At 54.2% G+C, this 23965-nt stretch overlaps 1 protein-coding gene across 1 annotated transcript in view; it reads right to left on the reverse strand.

Moving 5' to 3' along the window:
* LOC139986076 (uncharacterized) overlaps positions 1–15043 on the reverse strand; it is a 132300-nt gene extending 117257 nt beyond the window's left edge. Inside the window, exon 1 of the transcript XR_011799563.1 lies at positions 14838–15043. The gene's annotated coding sequence lies outside the window, so the exon portion shown is untranslated. The remainder of the gene's footprint in view (positions 1–14837) is intronic.
* Positions 15044–23965: the final 8922 nt, after the last annotated feature.

Genomic DNA, 23965 nt, shown 5'->3' on the forward strand with positions numbered 1-23965 from the left:
GCGCGAGATGGGGCCTACGAACCGTCTCTTGCCGTAGCGTGGCGTGGCGTAGCGTGGCGTGGCGTGGCATGGCGTGGCGTGGCTGTACCGCGCCGTTCCGTTCCGTGCCGAGCCGAGCCGTGCACAGTTCGCAACACGGTGTTCGTGTTCGTGTTGCACGACTGTCTCGCTCCCGCACGCGTTCGTACGTGTAGCGGAGCGAGGCTACGCGCGGCTCCGTGTATATCGCGTTGCGTTGTGTGTTGGCAGAACGTCGCGGTAGCCGCGCCAGAGAGATGGGATTGCGCGATAGGCCGCGTGTCGAAAATAGAAATATAATCTGATAGGCTCATTGTGCCTCGAGCCACTCGCTGCTATCTGCCACTACCACCGACGAATCGTACTCGCTACCTCGGCCCTCTCTTTCTCCTTCCCTCTCCTCTCTTTCTTCCCCTTTCACCTTTCCGGCGCGGCGCGGCGCTCTATCTCGTCGTCGCCGAACCCTTTTCTCGCCCGCGTTTTCTTCTCGCCTTACGATCGTCGACCGTGCGTTCCTTTTCCTTCGTTCTCTCTTCGTGCGTATCGCTAAGGCCACGCGAGAACTAGCCTCGTTTGCTTGCTTGGCGGGTAGTTCGCGCGTGCGTTTACCCCCGCGCGCGTTCTCGTTTCGACATGGCGAAACTACGCGCGCGGGACGTTTTTATCGATCAGATTCAGCAGGCTGTTCCGCGATATGGTTATTTACGAGCGCCAGTTTTATCGCCAGCAAAGCTAACGGAAAGCGGCCAGCAGCGTTCGCTTTTACTAACTGACCGACCGATCGATCCACCGATCGACCGATCCACAGGGCTAAGGTATTTCGGAGAAAAGTCGCAATTTGCAGGGAAAAAGGCTGGCAAAGGTCCCCGGTTCGACCGCGAGGCTCGGCCGTAAACCACGGCACAGTGGGAGCGTGACCAATGGCATCGAGATCGTAAAGAAATTAGAGGGGCAATAATGGTTTCCGGGTACGATACCTTCCGGTCGGTATACATCTTCCACGGACCACTCCGCGAACGCGGCTTGCCTATATCGTTTCGGCCGGTGACCGATACGCGACGACCGCGTTACAACGCACGCCATTCGACCGCGTTTTCCGGCTATTTTCTTTCCACGATTTGCCTCGTAACGTACGGCAACTTTGGATAAGCTTGTAATGAACCGCGAGGCCAATTTGATTTGCAGAACGGTGCGCGTCCGTGGAGCACGAATCGAGCATCGTCGAGCGTGGTGTTCTCTGGAAACGTGCGAACGTACAAACAGAGATGCAATCAGGAACGCGGCTATCGGCCCGTGCCAAGCGCGAACGTGGTCGCGCGTATATATCGTTCGTTTCGTCGTATTCCGAGTGGATCGACGAGCGTAGGAACGTCGGCCGAAAGGATCGCACGGCGATCGCCGCTTCACGATTCCTTGCTTTACTTTCGGACGGACGCGAACGCAAATTCCAATCGGTTCGCGACGGCTCTATTATTTCGCCGGGTCTGGAACCGCGCGCGTCGCTGATATCGAACGCTGCAAGAAATTGAAGTGGTAGGTGGTCGGTCGAACGATGTACGACCGGAAGCGGAAATGATCGGACGCGAGAGAGAGAGAGGTAGAGAGAGTTAGAAAGAGAGAGAGAGGACGAGACGAAGGGGAGGGGGCGAGTGGCAGGCAGAGCGTACCCTCCCCATGCTGCATGGTCCGGTGCAGAACGGTCCGTTGTTCGTTCGTTGTGGATGCGCGATTGCGAGCGGAACACGGCGAAACGCAAAATGGAACGGGGGCTTCCCGGCCAGGCCGTGTGCGTACTGATTGATCAACATTGTTGCCGAATTAGACTCCAGCGAGATGGGCATATTGATTGGCAATCAGTGTCGCCCGGCCACAACGAAGCCTGTCCGCCCGGGAAACGGTTTGCTAACGCAAACACCGTCGCACCTGCATCTCCATGATGTTGTTTTTCGACGGCGGAAAAAAAGGTAGAAAAAAATACCGCGTCGAACGTTCCGTCGACATTTTCGACGCCGATATCGGCCCGTCCTTTTTTTCCAGATCTTTGACGTTCGCGCGGACGTTTGAAAAAAAAAAAAACGATTCGATTTCCGGGCTTCGACGCGTTTCCCGTTCCTTCGCGGTCCTCGCGTCAGGTCTGGAAAAGTCCCGCGAGCCGACCACGCTCCGTTCTCAAGATCCGGGGAAGCGCGCCGGTCCGAGTATCTGAAATTCAGCCGGATTTTTCTTTCACGGACGATTACCCCGTCCGTCTTTTCCGACTGCTCGCCGACCCGGTGCCGCCATGAGACTGCGAAGCTTTCGAGGCTCCCAAGGCAGCGTACAGTGCGATCGTAAAAGGCGGTCGAAAATGTGCGCCGAATGGACCGGCCAAGGATAGCGGAAAAGAATGTGCGCTAGGAAATGGCGCGAATCGCGGCTTCTCTCCTCTGCCGTTGGTCATTCAGGGGTTGCGCGTCCCGTGGCAGCCAGCCCGGAAAATCGACGTCGGTCGATCAGCGGGCGTACGAACCAGAAAATGATCGGTCGAAACGAAGGATGGTACGTACGTACGTACGTACTTCGGTTCGGCTCGATTCTGTATGCAACCGGCCGTGCAGAAACGACGCGCGAATGCCTCGTGGCCCGCGAGCGTAACGAATGGAACGCCACTTTCGAAGGTGAGGCGGATTCGTCGACGCGCACTCATCTTTACGACTTTCGAGCGCGAAACGCGTTCCAACGCGGAAGTAGTATCGATCCCCGATGATCCCTCGGGTATGCTCCAGGCCTAACAAAGTAGCCCATTAGCTTCGCCAGAGGCGCGCGCGCGCGCGCCCTCGCCCTCCACTTTCCTCGCCTTTCCTCGCTTTTTTTCGTCCCGAACCGGGTCGAGGACTCTCGGACCGCGCTCGTTTCCCTTTATTTCTGTTCCATCGACTCGCGGAAAGAAAGCTGCACGGCAGAAAAACTCGGAAACGTTCGAAAGATTCTCTCGGTTCGCCGGATCGTTCCCTGGATCGTTCGGATAGGTTAGTGAGACGAGCGCGCGCGCGCGCGCGCGTTTCGCCGGAGCCAGCGTATTCGTGGAGGAACTAGTGGCATTAGAAACCTGGACGGCACGGCGGCATGGCGCGTTTACGAGCTACGCATGACCACCGACAATGGCCGGCGGAAGGCCATTCGTCGTTCGAAGCGCGTTTCTTTTTTTTCCAACCGGAGAAAAGCGTTTACCGCAAGTCCTCGATACGCATTACGACTCCATCGTTCACACGCGTTGGGAAAAATGCCAGTTAGTAGTCGACCGAGTCGGTAAAGGCAACTTGCCGAGAATGACTAATCCCCCCGTCCTGATTTTACCTTTACATCCAGTTTATTAACCATATGAACCTGTTTCTCGCGGGCGACACGTCCACGACGATCGACCCTGTTGGAAAATTAATTCTTTCGCGCCGCACGCCATCTTCCGTTTGTTCTTTTTGTCGGAGAAAACCAGCCGGATCGTGCGCACGGTCGTAAACGTGGTCGTTTTAGGCCGACTTTTAACGCGCGTTAGCACGAAACACGAGGTCGGATTAAGATCGCACGATCCTGCGAGTGGATGGTCTCTCCTACCGGGCTAGCAGACCCGTCGGCGATCAACCCGGTAAGCCTTACTCCGCCAGATAAGCCTTTGGATTCGACCCCGGAGCTTGATCACCGATAGCCCGTCGCTCTAACCTACCACTCTTCCGACGCTAGCACCCAATTCCAAATCCTCCGGCACCCTTTCCGCTTGGGGCCGCAAAACCGGCTGATGCCGCTGGCAAACATCCACCTCGAGAGCGCTTCTTCCACTCTCGGTTCTCCTCTCGCTTCTTTTTATGGTCTGTTAAACGAACTTCCCGCGCTCTTTTATATCGACCGGCTGCTCGGTCATTTTCATCGAGTCCCGTTCGCATCTCCGTCTTTCCGCCTGCCTCTCTCCTCCTATCGGCGAACGTCGATTTACGAGCGACCCGAGATTACGTTAGATTTCGTCGTCCACGAGGAAACGACGACCGGCCTTCTCGTTCTCGCTGTCTGTCGCCCGTTGTTGCGGACTTTCCCAATTAAACTCCTGCTCGGCACGACGCGTCCATCGATCCAACGATCGTCCGTCGCGGCCGCAACCCTATCTTCCCTTCGATTTGCTTTGGATCGCTCGGCTCGCGTCTGCCGAAACGTATCGGAGAGAGGAGCGCAGCACTGCTGCTCCGGCAGTCCATAATTAACGGAGGGCCGGATCCGTTTCCTAAAGAAACGAGCGAGAACGAGGACGTCCGGTCAGCGGCGAACACACAGCGTCAGCCATAGACAGGCAATTAAAGCGACGCGCGCTTAGGATCGCGGCTCGCAAAGTTTCGGTAGGCACGGGGCGAACCTTAACGACGCTCGGAATGCAGTTTTACAGAGGGAGGAGAACGGGGAGAATGGGGGATAGGTAGAAGGATGAGTTAAGTGCGGGGCAGAGAAACGGCAGAGGAACGGTGGAGGATGGAGAAGAAGAAGAAGAAGAAGAAGAAGAAGAAGAAGGAGGAGAAGAAGGAGAGGAAGGCAGCAACGGCAAAAGAGAACAAGGTGAAGAGCGAAGAAGAAAGAGGAAGAAAAAGAAGAGGAAGAGATTTAAAGGATCGAGGGGGAGGGAGAGAGAAAACGATCGAGAGACAAGGGGCTACGGAGGAAGGCTGCCCGGTAGCAGTTTCCCAAACCATCGCCATTAATAACCAGCAAGATTATACGCTGCTAAAGCCGAGGCAAGAGCCAAAGCTGCGGCTGAAAGATGCTGTTGCGGTCGTCGATGTACCCGGTGAGATTCGTGACCGAGCGGTTGCAACGAGATCGACGCGTCGCGAAGCAACGATTAACGAGACAACGGCGGCGAGTCGGTAAAACGTATCGGTCGGATTAGAAAGCGAGAAGCGGGCACACGCGGTTCCGCTGGTCGATTCGACTGGCCGGTTTCCGGGGGGGGGGGGGGCGGTGGGAAGGGCAGCGGAGGGACAGGGGAGACAGGACTTATCGACTCGCAGGAGGCACGCTCCTCCGTCTTGCTCGACGCGGTAATGTATTCCGCGGTTCCGTACGAGAGGGTGGTCCTTATCGCGCGGGTGTAACACCGGTAAACATGGAATGCGAGCGACCAGAGGCGGTTCGTCCGGGGCGCAGAGAGCTCCGTCCTCCGATACGTACGTCGAACCGTGGTGGCGGTATTTGGACAGGCTGTCGAGCGCGCAGACGGTCGTGGAACACCGGGCCAACAAACAGTACAATACAATATTACAATCCAGGCAACGGCAACGTCCCACCGGCGCAGGTACAACGCAGTGACAGCGCAACATATCAACCGCGGTTCTCGTTCTCTCTTCTCTCTCTCTCTCTCTCTCTCTCTCTCTCTCCTTCTTCGTTCTCGCTTCGTTCCTCCCCTCCTCTACCATCGCTCGCCAGCCTCGATATTCGTACTCCGTTCGCCTTCCTGCCTTTTCGTCCCTGTTCGATTCTCCGTCTCGTCTCTCTTCCACCAGGTCGGCCAACTATATCTGATTGGCCTGATCATTAATCACCGGTGACCGTGCGGCAGCCCTGTCCCGTCCCGCAACTAAACTCGTGGAATCGAACTCACCGGGGTGTACGTGCTGCCGTTTCTCCCTCCTTCCTTCTTTCTCCTCCCTTTCTCTCTCTCTCTCTCTCTCCCTGTATCCCCCGCGCCGTACCTGCCGCATCTCGCTTTCCTTTGCTCTCCTTTCCGCCTTTTCACTCTCCGTCTTTCTTCGCGAAAATTCCACGCGTCCGATCGGTTCGCGTTCGGAAGCGGAGAACGCGCGATCGAACCTTTTGTTCAACGATCGAACCTCCGTCCGATCGATCGAGCGCGGAAGCGCTCGATAAAGCACCGTGTTACGAGATTGCGCGCGACCGGCTAACTCGATTATCCCGTCGGATAATTAATTTATTCGAGATTCAGCGATTCGATGAGCGATAGAAGAGACGAGACCGCGACGATCGACTCGCGAATCTTTGTCGACGCTGACAGATTCACGCGCTATCCTCTCTCCACGAATCGTTTCTACGACGTCTGTACTCGGACGTACACGGTCGACGGACTCGCGGCGCGCATCGGCTCGTGTACGGATCAAGCTTCGAGTTGAAAGAAATCTCCTCCTGCAGGGAAAGAAAAGTACGTCGGTATCAATTTCACGAGCTATCGCCGAGGAAACGTGGCAGAGAACGTAGAGAAAGGAATTCGTTGTGAAATTCTGCACGACGTTCGAGTCGGTGGAATCAGGCGAATCCGACGTTGTAGCGGGCTCCCTCCTTTTCCTTTTTTTTTCTTTTTCTTTTTCGTCCGTCGACGACGAACGGTCAATCAATGCGATTCAGTTTGTCCGGTTAGGGAAGTCGACCCGACCCGTACGATACTCGGGGCGGGTAGCTGGGTCGAGGTCTTGGGATAAGGAGTTGGAAAAAGGCGCGCGCGCCTATCCTGTTACGACAAATTGGGGCCTGCCATCGTGACAAACTCGAGGCAGTCGAACCCCGGCTATCCTCGAGTGACCTTAGTTCGCGGGTTCATCGGCGATCCCGAGCCGATCTATCGGCTCTCCCGTGACCCCTGAAATCTCTCGGGGACGCCTCTAATAGCCGGATTATCTGTCCGCTTGTGTCTCTTCCGTCACCCTCCCATGTTTCACCCGCCAATAAGGATAACGAGTCGGTGCGCGCGTCCGTCTTTCCACGTCTTTATCGTTGCCTGGGACAGGTGGACGCCGTCCGTTACGGCCGATTCATCTCGACCAACTACTCGACCTGTCTTTGCGACCGTATCGCGCTGATCGATCGGCTTTCCGTTCCTTGCCGATATAAAGCCGTAAAGACGCGTCGTCGTCGTCCTTCGATTCCAGATAATTCTCGCTACCTTGATCGCTCGTTGTTCCGATTCGTTCGTTAGTGCTCGCGGTACTCGCTCGACGCTTAACGCGATGCCGGGCGCGTGATCGTCACGTCGAAAGAATTCGATCCGATATCGTTCGAGAGAAGCGTACTTTCACGCCGACGATAAGGGCAAAAACGTCGGTAGTCTCGCGAGACACGGCCGTTAGAGGATCCTCCGTACGTACAAATAACTTACATGACGCGAGCTATTCGAGACGAGTGGAAAGAGAGGCGAGCAGCGGAACGAGAGCGAGGCGAGAAGAAGAGCCGCAAGAAGAAGAAGAAGAAGAAGGAAACGACGGCCGGTACGTCGGTTTATCTTCTGGCATACGTCGACTATTAATCAACGGACCCTCCTAATCGCTCGTCGAGCCAATCGATAAATCAATAACTTTGAAGAAGCGAGAGATACCAGCCGGATAATTCCAAGTCGCGCGTCGCGTTTTCTCTCCGGCCGAGAAGATCGTCCCGTCGAGCGAACGCGCGACGTCGACCAGGGGAAACTAGCGGAAATTTGTGTCGCGTTACGCGCGTACTTGTCGCGGTTTTCGGCCATAGGGTACGAACGAAAGGCGACGACGACTGGAACGCGAAGTCGAAACGATCGAATTTCACGGGGCAGATCGCTTCCGGACTCGCTAGACGCGCCACGTCGGTGCTCGCCGCTTACAAGGTGGTCTACGGCAGCCGTGTATCGTTCCGTAATATCATTCCAGTCAAGTTTTAACGCGTTATTAAAGCGTGGAAGGAGTTGCCATCGAGAGCCGTCTCGAGTGGCTCATTTGCTGTCGCTGGCTGCCTACGGCGAGGCCACCGGTACCTCGAAATCCATTAACGTTCACAGTGCACTCGGACCGACCAATAAATTTTATTAATACATTCGTGGCAGGGCAATAACGACAGCCGGCATTGTGCGCGAGAGCGGACTCGGTCGGCGCGACTTTTCGCTCGCTCGCTCGCTCGCTCGCTCGCGTCCATCGTGTGTTGCTCGCCGTAAACTCCGCAGGTAGCGATAATGGCAGCGTTTTGCGGCGACCAGAAAACCACTCCGCCTTCCGGGATCCTGGTGCCGAGCAGGAACGTGGAACACGACTAATGCATTTGCAGTCTTAAAGCGACAGTGCCGTGATTGCCAAACACATATTGGTACTTCGCTGCCCGCCACAAGGAAATCTGCTTCCTCTTCGACCACCGTCGATCGACCGGGCCGCGCGAATTAAACTTCTTCTCGCGCGTTATCCGCGCAATGAGCGATACTATAACGAACCGTACGAGCTACCGTGCCTGTCCCAACCTCTCTCTCTCTCTCTCTCTCTCTCTGTCTCCTTTTCTTTCGTCGAACGATCGCAATCGAATACAACGATTCGGAAAATCCATGTGATTTAGATTGATCTATTCGCGAGGCGTATCGTCTGGCGAAATTAGAGCACCGCGAAGATACCAGAAAGCGAAGCAATTGTAACCGTTAGCGGGTAACGAGGAGGAATCTCGCTAATCTCGATCCAACGAGGTACCGTTTAAATATCAAATTCGGTGCGACGTTCGGCTAGCCGCGTAGCCGACGATCTCGAGAGCCAACCGTGATCGGTTTCCAATCTGGCGGACACCTTATTACAGGCTGGGCTGGCGAGTTTGTACGACGTTCGGATGCACGTGTCTACGCGAACGAAGCGAAGAACCATACCGGGTACATCTCCACCGAGCAACGGCAGCCGGTGAGTATCCGGTGGTCGAGTTGCAAGAAGAAGAAGAGACAGGATGATACGAGACGAGACGAGACGAGACGAGACGAGACGAAACCAGACGAGATCGGAGGAGATCGGACGAGCGAAGATCCCGTTGGACCGAGAGAGAAAGCAACGAGTCTACTCGAGGCTGAGCCTCGTGCGTATGATATTAAACACTATAATTATTATTTAAATTCCAGTAGGATAGCTCCCGGTGTTGCGGCTCTCCTCTTCACCTTCGCTGCTGCGTCTCTTTCTCTTTCTTCGTCTCTCGTTTCTCCTTTCCTTATTATTCTCTTCCCTCTTCTACCGTTGCCATTCCTGCGATCACCGCAGCCACCGCCACCGCCACCGCCACCGCCACCACCGCCGCCGCTGCCACTGCCACTGTCCGCCACCATCGTCACCGCCACCGCCACCGACTCCTTTTCACTCTCGCTCTCGATTCATCCTGCTCGTATGGCCGCACAGCCACGCGCTTTTTGCTCTCGTATAGATACCGGTCGCTCCTGCGTCCCGATCCTTTTGCTTTTTGAACTCGCTTTGCTCTTGCTCCGCCCGCGCGTAGGCGCGACTCTCGGCGTCCCACCGCTCCGTAGGCAAGAGAAACCGTGAGCCCGAGAGACAAAGAGAGAGAACGGTCACAACCGTAGCCCCGGACTTATAGCTATGGCCACCATCGGATGGTTTATTGCCAGGACCTGACCCCATGTAATCACTATAAACTATACTTTCTTCTTGCGCGACTCTCTCACTCTCTCTCTCTCTCTCTCTGTCTCTCTCTCTTTCTCTCTACCTGTACCTCCAGCTACCTACGTGCCCGTATTAGCTGCCATTACGCGTCGATGCTTTCCTCTTCCTGTTTCGAAATCTTTAGCCGACGATTCCGAATCCGGCTTCGCCACAGGGATGTGTGGTCGTTCGCCCGTGCCTCGAGCTCCGTTCGCCTGTATACGTAATCGCGAATCTCGATACTCGGTATCGTGGCGAAGTCGTGTCCGATTCACGACGGTGGAAAACCGATGCTTCTTTTAATTCGCGCCGCTGGACGATCCGTTTCGCCGTACGGGGTATACCGTGTCTCTCGAGAAACGCGAAGCGAAGCGTGCTCGAGGTAGTAGCCCCTCCAACACGCGAACATCGGTGAATATGAACGGGGCCGGAGCTGCCTTCAACCCGGTGGCTTCGAGTCCGATGCAAATAATCCTCTTGCTCTCATGACCGGAGAAAAACAATGCGCCGGATTCAATACCGGTAGCGAGACCGGACCGAGATCGTGCGTTGTGGGTGGGCACCTCTCAACGGAGAGAAGAACGATAGCCGCGGCAACGGCAGCAAAAGTAGCAGGAGCAGCATCGGTTGCTTTCACGGTCCTATGGCTGCCGGCTCCGTTCGACTTTATGGGAATGCAATACGGCGAATAAAGACACGCGCACACCGCAACCGGCCGCGTGTTATTTCGATCGGTCGCCGAGCTCCGAGCAATTTTCTCTTTCGAGACCGTGCACGCGAGTACGCGTCGATCGTCGAAACAGCGGACGAAATCTTTCGGTGCGAAGAAAAAGTGGTCGACGATCGATCGCACCAGCTCGAAACCTGCTGTGAACGAAGCTTTACGCGGTAGAGCGGTAGCCGCTAGATGCTCGAAAATACTTCTCCGGAGAAGACCTCCGCACGGGCTTGTTATTATTTGTACTATTGTTGACTCGTGACTTGCAACTCGGTTCTTGTTGCCCACGAGCCACCCCGCTCGAGTCCTCGACCCGCCCACAACAAAATAAACAGCCGAGCATCGGCAACCACCTCTCGGCGATGACGTTGATCGCGGTGGCGGCAGCGGTGGTGGCCGGGTATCGCGATTCTCGCATCGCAGAAGTCTCTCGCGGAGCGAATCAACAACGCGGCCCGATAAAGTCTGCGAAACGACTCGCGAGAAACCTATCGCGGGACGAGAACCTCGGACGTTCTCTCGTCCGCCGGTTGACCGCGTCGATCCACCGTGGCTCGATCGGCGACGCTTAGGCCTCGCTCGATGCCTAATGGTGGGATCGGTAAGGAGCGATTAAATCGCAGATTTCTTATCTCGCCTTACGGTTTCTACCTCGCTCCCTGGGCGGGAAGGGCCCCGAGGCTAACACCAAGACGCCCAGCCTGCCCTCGCGCCCTGCGAGTCCTGCCGTCCTGTATATACCACGGTGCAGAGGCGCGTCATTATACTCACGTCACTCAAAAGCCTCCCCTCCTCTTCTGCCCTGCCGTGGTCCGAAGTTATGAGAAACACGAGCCGCAAGGTAACCGCCACCACCGCCACCTCGTGCATCCGCCCCTGCCTCTCCCACGTCCTCTCCACCGCCTCTTCCACTCTTTTTCCGCGTCTTGTCTCGTCCCGGCGAGCCCGGCTCGTCGCCAGCCGGCTTCCTTCGAACAATCATTTATAACCGACCACGATAATTCGTGCAACGTGTCTCTGAACAAAAACCGCGATCGATAAAAGTGCCAGATAAGCGTGGCCGTGCTCTCGATGTCCCGCGACGTAGGTACAAACGCACAATAACCCACGTAGACGTTTGCTCTGGGATCGCGCGGGACGATCGGCACCGTCGCATCCACCGTCCGGGATTTATCTCGTCTTCTTTTTCATATCGATCTCGATATCCGGTTCTCTAGCGGGCAGACAGGGGACGGGGCCACGTCGATCTTCGATCTGGTTATCGCTTATCGTTGCAACGTTTTCCAGCGATGGATGGACGGACGCGCCGTCGAAACGAGACGCGCAACGGCCGAGAAAGATGCGGGACGCTGGTAATAATAAGGCGCAAAAGGAAAGTCTCGGCTGGTGCGACGCGTAGGCGAATCGAGAGTGGAGGGCCCGCGGAGCCTCGCCCTTTCCACGGTCTCGTCTAACGCCATTCTTCCTGCTCGAACTTGCCTCGGTCGTCTGGCCGCGTGTACCCACTACTACTAACCCATAATTAGAGGCTTTGGCAAATTATATGCGCGAACGTGTGTCCCCTCGGTAAAATATCGGCTTAATAATAACAGTTGGAGAGCACGGCAATTATCAGGACCCCCGAGGAGCGAAAAGACGGTCGCCGATGTCGTTTTGTCTCCACCTCTTCCTCCTCCGCGTGGAATTCTTTTTTATATCGCGCGCCGGATGCTGCGCGCCCATCACCGCGACGTGGGTGTCTACCGACGACGTCTCTAGCTTCGAGTTGTCGTCGTCGTCGTCGTCGTCGTCGTCGTCGTCGTCGGTGTCGGTGAACGAAAATCGCGGCTTGTTGGCCGGGTCGACACGGTTGCATCGATAGCTTGCGCGCTACTCCTTGGAAAGTTTGATCCGTAGCGCGAGGTAATGGCAAAGTATCGCCAATAATTGCACGGTGGAAACGCTAGCCACCATATACGGGCCACCGAAAAAAATAATTATTAGATTTACGAGCGTTTCGGTTTATGGACGCGCAGCTAATAAAACGCTCGATCGGAGACATTGGGCAAACGGCGAAGAGGAGAAGCGAAACGAGAGATTACCGTGTGCGGCTACGATGAACCGACTCGGCCTGCCTATTTTCAAATAGACGCGAAGAGGCAGAGACCGGGACGCTCGACTCGTCGATGGTTTTGCGACTGGCACGTCGAGCGAACTCGTCTGGATCTGCTTGTGGTATCGGTGTCTAAGTAAGAAGGCTTCTCTGCCGGTTAGGAAAGGCTCTCTTAACAGCGTGTCTGCTGTTTTGCCAGTTATAATTATACAAGCTGGTTTTTCGTAGGACGATCGTGTGGGTACTCTGCGTACGATGCGCGCCGCGGGTTCTTAAGGGCGGCCATAATGCGTAACCGGGTACAGTGGCTTTTTATTGGCTAATTGGTAATTAAGCCGGGTTAAACAGCGGCCAGCCAACGCTTTCTTGCTCGCCTCGAGTCGTTCGGTGACTCGCTAATTTAATTTGCGGTTTCGTCGCGTTCGTCCGTTCCTACCTGCAAACCCCAAGCAGAGATTATCGTCTCTGTTACGCCGTGCCCCTCGGTCGCTGCCGATGCTGCGCCTCGTGTTGCGGCGCGACCGACGCGTACGAAGCTTTTCCAAGTCGTCCGTGTCGACGTTGCCAGCGTGATTCGGCTCGTCGAAAGTGGGTGTCGATGTTTCGACTCTGCCGACACGTAGCGGAGAGGCGGCGGCACGAGGCAACTCGAGGGCATGAAAAGTGGGCCCGGTACCGATTCGTCGACGAGATTAGACAATTTGTAAACATGCAATCGTGGGTGTACCGGTACAATACCATCGTTGACCCGACTCTGAACTCCGTGGCCTCGTCTCTCCCTGCCCCGCGGAAGTACGGCACGGGCAACGGAGGAACTCGCCGCCTCGTAATTCGAATACGTTCACCCCGAGAACACGTCCATTCACTCTTTCCATTCATGTTGGCCTTTCCCTCGTACGCATCGGTCTCGACACGATGACACCGTACGATCGAGATTGCGATTGCTGGCGAAGAAGATGGCTGCGGAAAAAGGAGAACGACCACGACGATCGTTGCCGCGCGTGTTTCAGCTCCGTTTCGTAGCAGATCGAAGGCAGAACGAACGAACGATCGATGGAGAAGCGTAGGTAGCATCGTTAGCAAACGACGATCCTTGAAATTACGGCGTACGAAGTTGATGTGAAAAAAAAGCCAAAGTCGTTAGAAAACCGACGTCGACCTCGATACGCTCGAAGGACGAGACGAGAGAACTCGCAGGGCGATGACTTTGGGCTTGCCTAACCTCGCGTGGACGCGTCGACTCTTCGCGCGCCCACGCGCAGAAAAAGCTGCGAGGCCCTCTTTGTTCCTCCCCCCGCGCCTCCCCTGGCTTTGTCGTTAAACAATGAAACGAGCAGGGAAAGGGGCCAGGGAGGAACTCTAATAACGTCGACGCGCATCGATACAAGCAGGTAGAGCGAATACCCGTTGCAGAAAATCGGCCGACAGATTGCCACGCGTTACCAACCGAGAACCGTATGATCCGGCGCGATCGAACACGCTAACGGAGGAATCGCCAACGAGTTCTTAGCTGGCGTAAGAACGAGCGGAAAAATCCGCTGTATCGAACGATGCTAGACACGTACGGATGCGTTGCCATTATCGAAGGCAAAGAGGCGGTAGCCGAGCGACTGGAACGAAAACGCGCGTGGTAATCGTAGGCGAGAATGAAGCGAGGGTAACGGTGTCGGGAGGACGAGCGACAATCGAGTCGTTGTTCGAACAAAAGAGCCACGGGGAAACGAAGAAGAAGGGACGATTCGTTGTTCGCTGGAGTCAAGATCGGACTCGTGACCCGGCCCTTTTCCTTCCTTGGCACATTGATTCCGGTAGAGTGACGGATGGTTCGGGGTCGGAGGAGGTCGAAGTGGCGCCTCGCGCTTCCCCCCGTGGCTCTGGCTGTTTAGTTTACGTTCGTCCCGTCTCGTATACTTTGCTTCTTCGTTCGAGTCGAGTCGAGTCGAGCGGAGGCCAGTCTTTGCTTTGCGCTGCGTTTCGAAGGGAAACGCAAATAATCTCGAGGCTCTGACTTGCTCTCGCCTTCGGTCTCGAGTGCTATCCTAGTAACCGTCGCTCGTAATACGGTGTAAACGATCGGTCGAGTCTGCCTGCTCGTTATTATTTTAATCGTCGGAACTGGCCGGATCGAGATCGAGCCGGGGCATCGTTTACGTTCGTCGGGCGTTTCCGCCCGTTAAACTTAATCGACTAATTCGTCGTCGGAGAATCGAGCCCTTGGAACGATCGAGGAACACCAACGACCGAGGAGGCTGTACTCCTCGCCGAAATTCCGCAACGTCTTTATAATTCCCCATAGCGACGTTTCAACGTGGAAGCGGCAGGATGATGCCGGATACGGAAGGAGGACACGGAGAGAGAAGGTTAGGAGACGACGCCTACGAAAGTAGGGCGGCATGCACGAGTGCCGTTCCCGATGGAAAAATTAATAGAATCATTTTACCAAACTGCTCGTTCGTTCCTTCCGCCTCTCTCTCTCTCTCCCTCCCTGCCTCCCTTATTTTTTTCTCTTCTCGGGGACCCCGCTGCCACGGCATTATGACTCTAAAGTCGGGGTCACGAGGAAAATCGCGAGGGCGAAAGGGGCAGGGTCGCTGGAACGAAATGGAAAATATAGCTCCCTAACCTCTTATCCTCGAAGAACAACTACCACTGCCTTTCGGGATAAGACAGAGTTTTATGCGCTTAAGCAGTCCGGCTAAAATTTGTCACAAGCTGGTCTATCCGACCCGACCGTGCCATCGCTCCGTGTCTTTCTCCGAGTTCTGATAAGAATAAGCGCGACGCCGAGTCGAAGCCAACGACGTCGTTGCCGTAACTTCCGGAGCTCGTTACTTTGTTCCGTGTCGCCTCCGACCAACTCCAACGGCAGGTAATTTTCCAACGAAAATTCGCTCGCTGCGATCGATTCTCCACCGTCACGGACTATTCGGACGAACGATCGAACACGATCGAACGTTGCGCGACGATTCGACTGTACGGTCCGCGAAGCTCGCTAGACGTTTGTCAAGCGTGTCAATCCAGGTACGTATCGGCCACGTTCCACCAACGACCTGCAAACTTTTCAGCGCCTTTTATTCTCGTGTCTCGATACCTCGCGTAGATTTCGACACCGCGAAACTCGAGATTCGTTTTCCGATTTTCGCGCGTCCCGTCGATGCGGACAAATGGCCGCGATGCGCGCGTTCTTGACAGCTCGTGGTCAAAAAGCCACATTGACGGCGACACGGAGATTCATAGCCGTCAAACGAACCGATGCGATAGCTCGTAGGCAGGCCATAAAACTGCGCTAAAACGAGAAATGATGCGCCGTGGCTTGCAACTTCTATTTCGAGGCGCGACCCCGGAAACGAATCGAGTTGCGAAACCCGACGTTTCGCTTCCCCTCGCCCCTGCCCCCCCCCCAACTTCCTCTCTCTTTCTTTCCACCGTTATTACGCGCCGTGCATTGTGCGCTTCGCGGCGTTAATGCACCGACACCGATGCGCTCTACCATACAAAAAACATTTGCATCACGTACGCGACGGCTGAACGATCGCGCGGTCGCCGCTAACCGACTTTCCGTTCGTCGGGGCTCGACGTTTCGCTCGCTCGTGACCATCAACGAGCCAACTTCTCCGGTTTGTTCGACTTTGCTCGTCCCGTAGCCGACTCGAGTTCCGTCGTGGTCCTCGGTTCTCAGTTTCCATCGATCCGCACGAAACAAGACGCGGATGTCGGTCGTAACGCGGCACCGGGACCGCTTCCTAGATCTTTACCGGCCCCTTTCCGTCTTTCTTTTCTCCCGCTTCGACGATAAAGCGTCAGAGCGACGGAACGAAGGAACGACAGTTCTACATATTGGCTGGTATCTCCGGCCATTTATCTCCGAATTCATTACAGCCTAGCTGATGCAGCGGGGCTCCCTGCACCTTTCACGCATATACCCCAGCGGAAAAGGAGAGACGCTCGAAACGAATCCCTTGCTTCGTTCGATCTTCATTCCCCCGTTCCCTGAACCGCGCTTTCTTTTCTCCAGGAATTCACTTTGAGCGCTCGGTCTGACAGTCGGTCGAGACAAATGTCTTCTGAACTCGTTTCTTTTCTTCGGGGAATCGGCCGGAAAATTAACCGACGCGAACAATTCCTGCTCGGCCGTTCTATTTCCAGCTCCTTAATTCCCGTTTTGTAACTCGCCGCGCTCCACAACCAGACAACGAGCCAACGAGCAGGAAATATTTCGATGGATGATTTAGCGAAGTGGCGCGTTAGCGATCGTCGCGTACCGTTAACGCGCGCGTTCGAGATACTTGGCTAGAGACGATTTCGCTTTGCTCGATAGCTCGAAGAAAGACGGACGGACGTTTCGTTTAAATGCTCGCACGTCGTCGGTGATTTATCATCGCGGTCGTGCTAGTTCGCGCTACGGCCAAGTCCCCCTACGCGCTCCCTTTTCCTGCCTTTCGCGCGTTCTTTCGTTACCCTCGGCCCCTTCCTTTTTGCCTCTCGGGAGAACGTTTCTTTTGGCTCGAGTTGAAATTGCCCTGACCTTGAACTCTGTTCACGAGTTTTTGCAGCTTCCGGGGGCGGGGGGTGGCAGGAGCCGGAGGGTGGAATCGTTAGCAGCACGCTGCGTGTCGCGCGGACGATCCACGAAACGCGTACGTGGTGCAACGTATCGATTCTAAACGGGCAGCCATGTGACGCGTGAACGTTGCGAAATCGTATCGGTCGTTTCCGGAAAGTCGGAATTTAAACGAACGAACCGCGTGACACGCGATCGGACAAGCGAAAAATACGTAAACAAAGCGTGGAGAGGAGATATTCGCGCGGCGAAGACGCGGATACGATAATCGGCAACTTGGTTCCCATCGAAACCGTGTACGGGCTACGAAATAAGAGAAAGACGTTAAAAAAGTTGCGAAGAGAAACGATCGCAAGTTCGTTGGCGGCGCGGGCGGCAGTTACCGCGTGAGCTGGATGTCGAATCCCTGTTCGTCCCATTGTTTTCCACAACTTTTTTCCGCTTGGCCGTCGTTGCAGACTGACCTCTTCCCCTTTTCTCCTCTTACCCGTTGCCGTTCGTTGACCACGACTCCGCTTCGGATATACGGCACACACGGGGGTCGTTATGTTTTATGGCTAATTGTTTTATTATCTTTGACATATTTCCAGTTTACGGCTGCGGCTGGGCATTCTGCTTCACGACTGTCTATTGTGTGTGATGAACGCCACTTTATGTGCCGCCCTACGTGCCTCGCGATCTACGCTTCTCTGCCGGTCGTTGGTTCGCGAGCCGAGCTACGACTCGCTTACTTTTATTCTCGTCGATTCGCTGGCACGCCGATACGACGGTAAAGCCGAGAGTAAAGCGTTACGTTACGAACACGATCGGCGATCCGTCGGCGAATTAGAAAGGCGATTCGATCGATACGAACGAATTTCTTGAATCAACGATTTTGGATGTAAAGAGGTGCGAACGACGGACGCTCGACTGTCATTTGCCATTCTTTCGACAGCGTGTCACGTTCGAACGCCCGAAGGACATCTATCACACCCTTGACACTCGTAATTGACCGTTGCACCGGCGGTGGTAGCCCGACCGACGAACAAATGGAAGGACCTGAGAGCGTGCGTGCAAGAGACAAAGAACGAAAGGGGGATGACCGCGGAACCGGAGAATACGGACGGCTTGGAAATTCTTTTTGCCCTAGGTATGCCAATATATCGGCTTCCATCGACACCCTCCGGCTACCTCCGAACTACGTGACTGCTCGTAAGAATGTACCGTAGTCCCATCCCCTTTTTCCGGGTTAAAATAAATAATGTCCACGCTCCGTCAAAATCGACTCGCTGCTCGAATTCCTTCCGAGATCAGCCACCCTTCTTTCGTGTTATTTGATTCAACGTTTATTTCGTTCCACGTGTTCCCGGAAGCGTTCCGCTCGAGATTGCTCAATTCGTTTAACCTTACGTTCCGAGAGGCCGGACGATCGTCCTAAACGTTCGAAAGACTTTCTCGACGAGCCTGTCATCGACGATAACCGACCGATACCCTGGCGATCCATTGGTCGTCGAACGAGCGAGATCTTCGGCGGGCTCGTGCGTACCGTCGTTTCAGTCTAGAAACCAACGCTTTTTAAATAGGGACGTGTGACGAAATCTATGGGAAGATGGTAGGTTGCGGATCGTAAGCGATGTTCCCTTGGTTCTGCGAGCTATAATTTCGCTAAAAGAGATGATTTTCGAGCGGATGCGAAGGGTGCTGGAAAGAGGACGAGGTGGTCCGCGAGCCACGTTTCACTCTTGCCTCGTATAAATCAATGTCTCTGCACGGCGCACCGCGCATATAGCACCGTAATGTCGTCCAAAGGCCTCGATATATTCGCTGGAGGGTCGCGCGCGCCCACGGACTCGCAGGTCATTCCGACATACATCACGCCACTGTCAACTCGAGTCTCCTTCTGCGAGGCACCTAACCCTCGTGGCTTTTGTTCCTTCCACTTCTTACTCCGCTCTCAGGGTATTAGAGCGTATCGGTTAACCGCGTTGCGGACGGATACGCGCCGCGAATGCCTCGCCCGAGCAACGCGAAGAAACGCTGCGCATCGATTTCGCTAGACGTACGATTCGCCGATACGATAGGATAGGATAGGATAGGATAGGATAGGATAGGATAGGATAGGATAAGATAGGATAGGATGGGATAGGATGGGATAGGATAGGATAGGATAGGATGGGATAGGATAGGATGAGACGGTAGAAGGGAGAGAATAAAACGAAAAATCTGGGCAGAAAGCCGAAGGGATTCGTGGCGGTTGGCGCGCGGCGTGTAGCGATGGATTTCGGGAGGTTTCACGAGGACGAGAGACGAGGGTGGAACAAAGCGAGGGTGTTGAACGCAACCGATGTTCACTTATTGGTGGCGTGTCTGCCGGCATGGTGCAGTTACCCATGGACCGCAGACGCCCGAGTAGATCTCGTTTCCCTCTTGCTCGCGCTCGCGCGTGTGCGTGTGCACGCATGGCTGCGTGGTAGTGCGCGAGGAAGAGTGGGTGGAGGCCGAAGGGTCGGGAAACAGGTGGCGCCAAAACCACAGCCCTGGGCTGTAGCTGTCAAATATTGCGGTTGCTTTAAAAATCGATCGTTCCACCCCCCCCCCGGTCACCCCGTCCCCTGGCCCGGCAATCTTCCTTCCGCCGAAACACGCTCCCTATCAACCCTCTGCCGAAAAATCTGCCGGAAGATGCCGCGCGACGAGAAACCGGCAGAAGGAAACTCGTGGAAAAGGAGACGACCGCCACCGATGTATCTCGAAGCGACGATCACAAGCCAGTTGTCGTCCGTCCGCTTTTTTTCTCCGTCCGCCGCTTCGTCTTCCAGCTCGTGTCTCGCGCTCTTTCCAATTTCTTGCCGTTGCTTCGGTTGCGAAATATTCCTCTGCGCGCATTATCGGAATAATGATTCCTTCCGTGAAAAAATAGAGTGACCTTGAGCCCTTGGTACCCTTCGGTCACTCATTAGACAATTTAAGACACGTTATATCCCAATTCGCCGGTCCATTATCTGAAACTACATCGGCTTCTCGGAACAGCGTTCCTCTTCGGGGGCCAGCTATTGAATAAGATAACGACCTGCAACCCCATCCTCGCATAATAAAGATTTGCCCGGAGCATCTCGCGCTGCCTTTTAACTCGTTTTCAGCCGGATGACGAAGTTCATTACGGCCACGAAACGACGAACACGCCTGCTCCAGCGATCTACTCCTGCTGTTTTATTATCATTTTGCATCGATATCGTCGTTCATCGATACGCGTATATACAAACATCGATGTATCGAGTTGTCGTTGCTCTACGTTATTCTTAAAGAAACCTACCCTTAAGACGGTCGAAGCGCACGCTGCGAGATCGAAAGGCAGTGATCGGCGCGTATCGGCCTGTCGAGAGAATTCGTCCGATCGCAGGGAGATCTCGGAGAATCTCGCAGGAATTTGAGCAATTTTTATTGAGAGACACTGGTGGCAGCGTGGCCGCGGGCCAGGACGGGCCCCGGTTTTAGCTGGCTCCGGGGGTTGCTGTGGTCAAGGTGGGGCCAGTTCTTCGTCCTTCTCGTTTCGTCTTCCCGGGTCCTCGCCATTTTTTTTTTTTTTTTTCTGTCCCCTCTCTCTTTCTACGGCTGCTCGACCGCCAGACACGTAATAACACGTTACACGGCTGCCAGGGACCGCGGGGTCCAAAAACGTCGAAACGAAAACAGCGCACACACCGAAGTTAAACAGTATCGTGCGATGGGCCGTGCTGGAAACACAGGGACACCGACACCTAATAACCCCTAATCTACCGAAATCTCATAACCGAGCCTAACTAAATGCTATTTCATAGCTGGTACGCGCGACGCGCCCTCCGAACGATTCGCAAAAGCCAGCCTACTTTTTCCCTCTGCACGAAGATCCGCGGATGCCTCTCGTCCTCCGTCCCTCTAACTGATTTCTAATTTTGCAATTATATCGTTACGAAACGCGATAGATTCGTTCTGCGCCGGGACGTGCGATTTTCGCGCGAAAACGAACGATCGTTGAACTCGGACCAAGCTTCGCGGGACAGGCGAGAGCTTCTCTTTCGAACGACGAGGCGACGACGTTCCGATATTTTCGTCCGTCATCCGGCGAATAGAGCGATGCCACCACGGTCTATCGTCTTGGAGGGACGCGATGTACTTGGTGTCTCATCTGGTAAAGGTTTCGCGGAAGCACGAGATAAGGAGGCGCGATAATAACGAGCCGTAAGTAGGACAGGTGTCTGCGCGATAAAGCCCACACGACACCTGAAAGTTATGCGCCGGCACGCACGTGGTTCCGCAAAATAAAAAGAGCCCCCGAAGAGGAAAGGCGGGTAGCGGAGGAGAGCAACGGCGGAGAAAAATGCGGTTGCCGAGCGAGCAACGATCCTTTGTCATCGAGAAGACAATCGAGCGCAACATGATAAATGGAAAACATTAAAACGGAGTACCTGGGAGAAGGCTGGCGAGAGTGTCGGCGAGACGAGCGATTTTCAGGCCTCTGCTTCCATCGTGACCCGATCCGAGCGAAATTAAAAAGGTTGCCGCAACAGCTAAACGAGGACGCGAATACGCACGTAGGGAACAACCAGGGTGCCACGATACAGCATGCAAAACAATACACGATATGAAAATAAATTATGGTACATTTTTACGAGCCGGTTCGAATTTTTAGCCGCTCCGCATGCCCGCAGTAAACTATTTTTATCTTTACGGCCGGTCGTCCCTATTCTCAAAATGAGAGGGAAAAAGGATATCAGGAAGAATGGAAGTCGCGAACACCCTTCGACATCCTTAATTCCCTCGTTTGGTCGTCGTTCACAAGGGAATTTTAGACCGCATATATTTTTTCATACATCCTTTATGGGGCCAGCGAAGGGATCAAAATATTTTGCGGCCAATCGTCCGCTTTCTCTCGTATCTTCTAAACATCCGTCGAATCGCTGGGCAGATCGCCGAGCAGCGGTCAACGACCGACGATATATCGTTTCCGTAAGACGCGCAGCGCAAAACTCTAATCGCGCTAGTAGAGAATCGAGCGTTTCGTCGCTGTCGAATACTCGGAAGATTTTCCATGGTCCGTGGACCATGGGGTCACGAGGAAAAATGAAACGTTAACCGCAATAGGGCCGCTCATATGAATTCTTACTCGACCGATGATATAAAATATTACGAGGCACGGGGCACGATCTTATATCGTAGAAAATTGTATACGTATAGCTCGATACGTAATATCTTTGCTTCGCTCGCCGGTCGTCCTGTTTATCGCTCGAAAGCGACAAAATATAGACGATCGTCAGGTTACGAAAGGTTTCTAATCCCAACGGTAGAATCCGAAGCAGAGCGACGTGTAACGCGGCCTCTTTTAATCTCCCCATAGAGAAAGTCGTGGTTCCTTTTTTTAACGACGCGTCGCGTCGTCCTTGCCATCGTCCTTGCCGTTGTCGTTGTCGTCGTCGTTGTCGTCGTCGTAGCGGGGCGCACGGTAGTCACGGCCCTGTACGCTCTACGCTCTCTACGAACAGGAACCATCCTTCTGTGTCGATGTGGCAGCCTAAGCGGCCGTCCGCATTGTGCAAACACGTACCGGCAATTATTATTATTTATTACACGGTTCAGCCCGTAACCACCGACTTTTCTCCTCCTTTTCTCTCGCAACCCTGACGACTGGCATTCCCTACGGGCGGATACCAACTGTCGCAGTACCTGTCACCGAACTTTTGCCTGTTACGACCGATAAAATCGACCCGGCGATAAATCACGACGCGCTACAAACTGTACCAACGACGACTACACGTCGAGCGTTTAAGCGTTCTTCCGGTAAGCGTCAGGAATAAGGCGGTCGACGTTTCACGGGCTCGATACAGCGAACGATACACGGATCCTTTATCGTAATTGTCCCCGTTAATCGTTGCCTCGTTCAATTAATTCTCCGCTAAAGATCCGCGATATGCAAGGCAAAACATTGGAAACGGCATTAACGGAAGCAGTGAGTCGGTAAGTAAGCGCGTGAGAATTAATAATCTCTCGGTGCATAACCACGTGACACCGTGTCAGTCACGTAATCGTTCAAGCTCTTGTTCGTGTGTTCTCGTTAATCGTTCGACCGACTGCATTCTCCGGAATGCTCTCTTGTACATGCACGTTGTACGTCGTGTATACTATCGTTTTTACCTGTAATATCACGCCGTTATTATGCACATTGCGTTATGCAATATCAAAGTGTCGCAAAGAGGGAAAAAGTTCCACTAACGGAGGAAGTCGCTGCTTCGGAATCCTGTTTCAATAAAGGGCGAAACGAAGAAAAAAGAAAGCGAAGAGAAGGGAAAGGATGGAAAGGCATTCCGTAGTCCCCGTCGTATTACCGTGCTACTTCTTCCCTTACTTTCCTCATTTTCCGCCAAGTATCTTTCTTCGCGCCTGCTGTCCCGACTTTCTGCTCCATCTTGTATCTATGCGATACGAGGTAGGCGTGATTCTATCGTCGGTGATTGCCGGTCGCGAGATAAATTCGTCGCTTGGAATCGCGAAGCTTGGAACGTTCGAGTAATCGGAAAACGGGATTCGTCGTGAAAGTATCCCGAGGCTGGAATTCGAACGAAATCGTCGGCCCTTCTATCTTAAGCAGGCATTAAGGAAGATTCTCGTCTTCTCCGAACGTTTTGCAGTCGAAGAGCCGCGATTCGTGTTCAGAAACAAAGGACTGGAATTTCCCCGAGAAAGAAAACTTTCACGGAACGAAGGAAGCAAATCGCAGACCGAATAGGGAAGAAAGACGGACGAAAACCGGGAACAAATGGTCGGACAGTCACGTCCTGGGTTAATGCTGCATGGAGGAAAGTCACTGGGTTTATTAAACCGCCGGGTGGAAGGAAGAATGAAAAGGAACTGGCGGTTAAGTTTGAAACCGTGTGTCGAATTAATATATCCAGCGCGGAAGAAGGCGAGATAACTTTTCGCTATAATTGCCGGTTGATGTTCCGCCGCACGTTCGATACTATGCGCAAAAGTATTTGCCGGAAAAAACGATCGTCGTTGTGAGAACTTGTGCCACGTTTAACAAAACATATCCACGGTTTAGTCGTCATCGTCGTCGTGGTCGTGGTCGTGACAAATTTTTAATTCGAATCGCGGGGAACGTCGTTCGAACGTCGCGTACCTCGTATCTCCCGATGCAACACGGTTTTTCTCGTTTTCTTTATCTCTTTGGTTTCGTG

Source organism: Bombus fervidus, chromosome 4 (genome assembly GCF_041682495.2).
Source record: "Bombus fervidus isolate BK054 chromosome 4, iyBomFerv1, whole genome shotgun sequence".
Classification (NCBI taxonomy): Eukaryota; Metazoa; Arthropoda; class Insecta; order Hymenoptera; family Apidae; genus Bombus; species Bombus fervidus.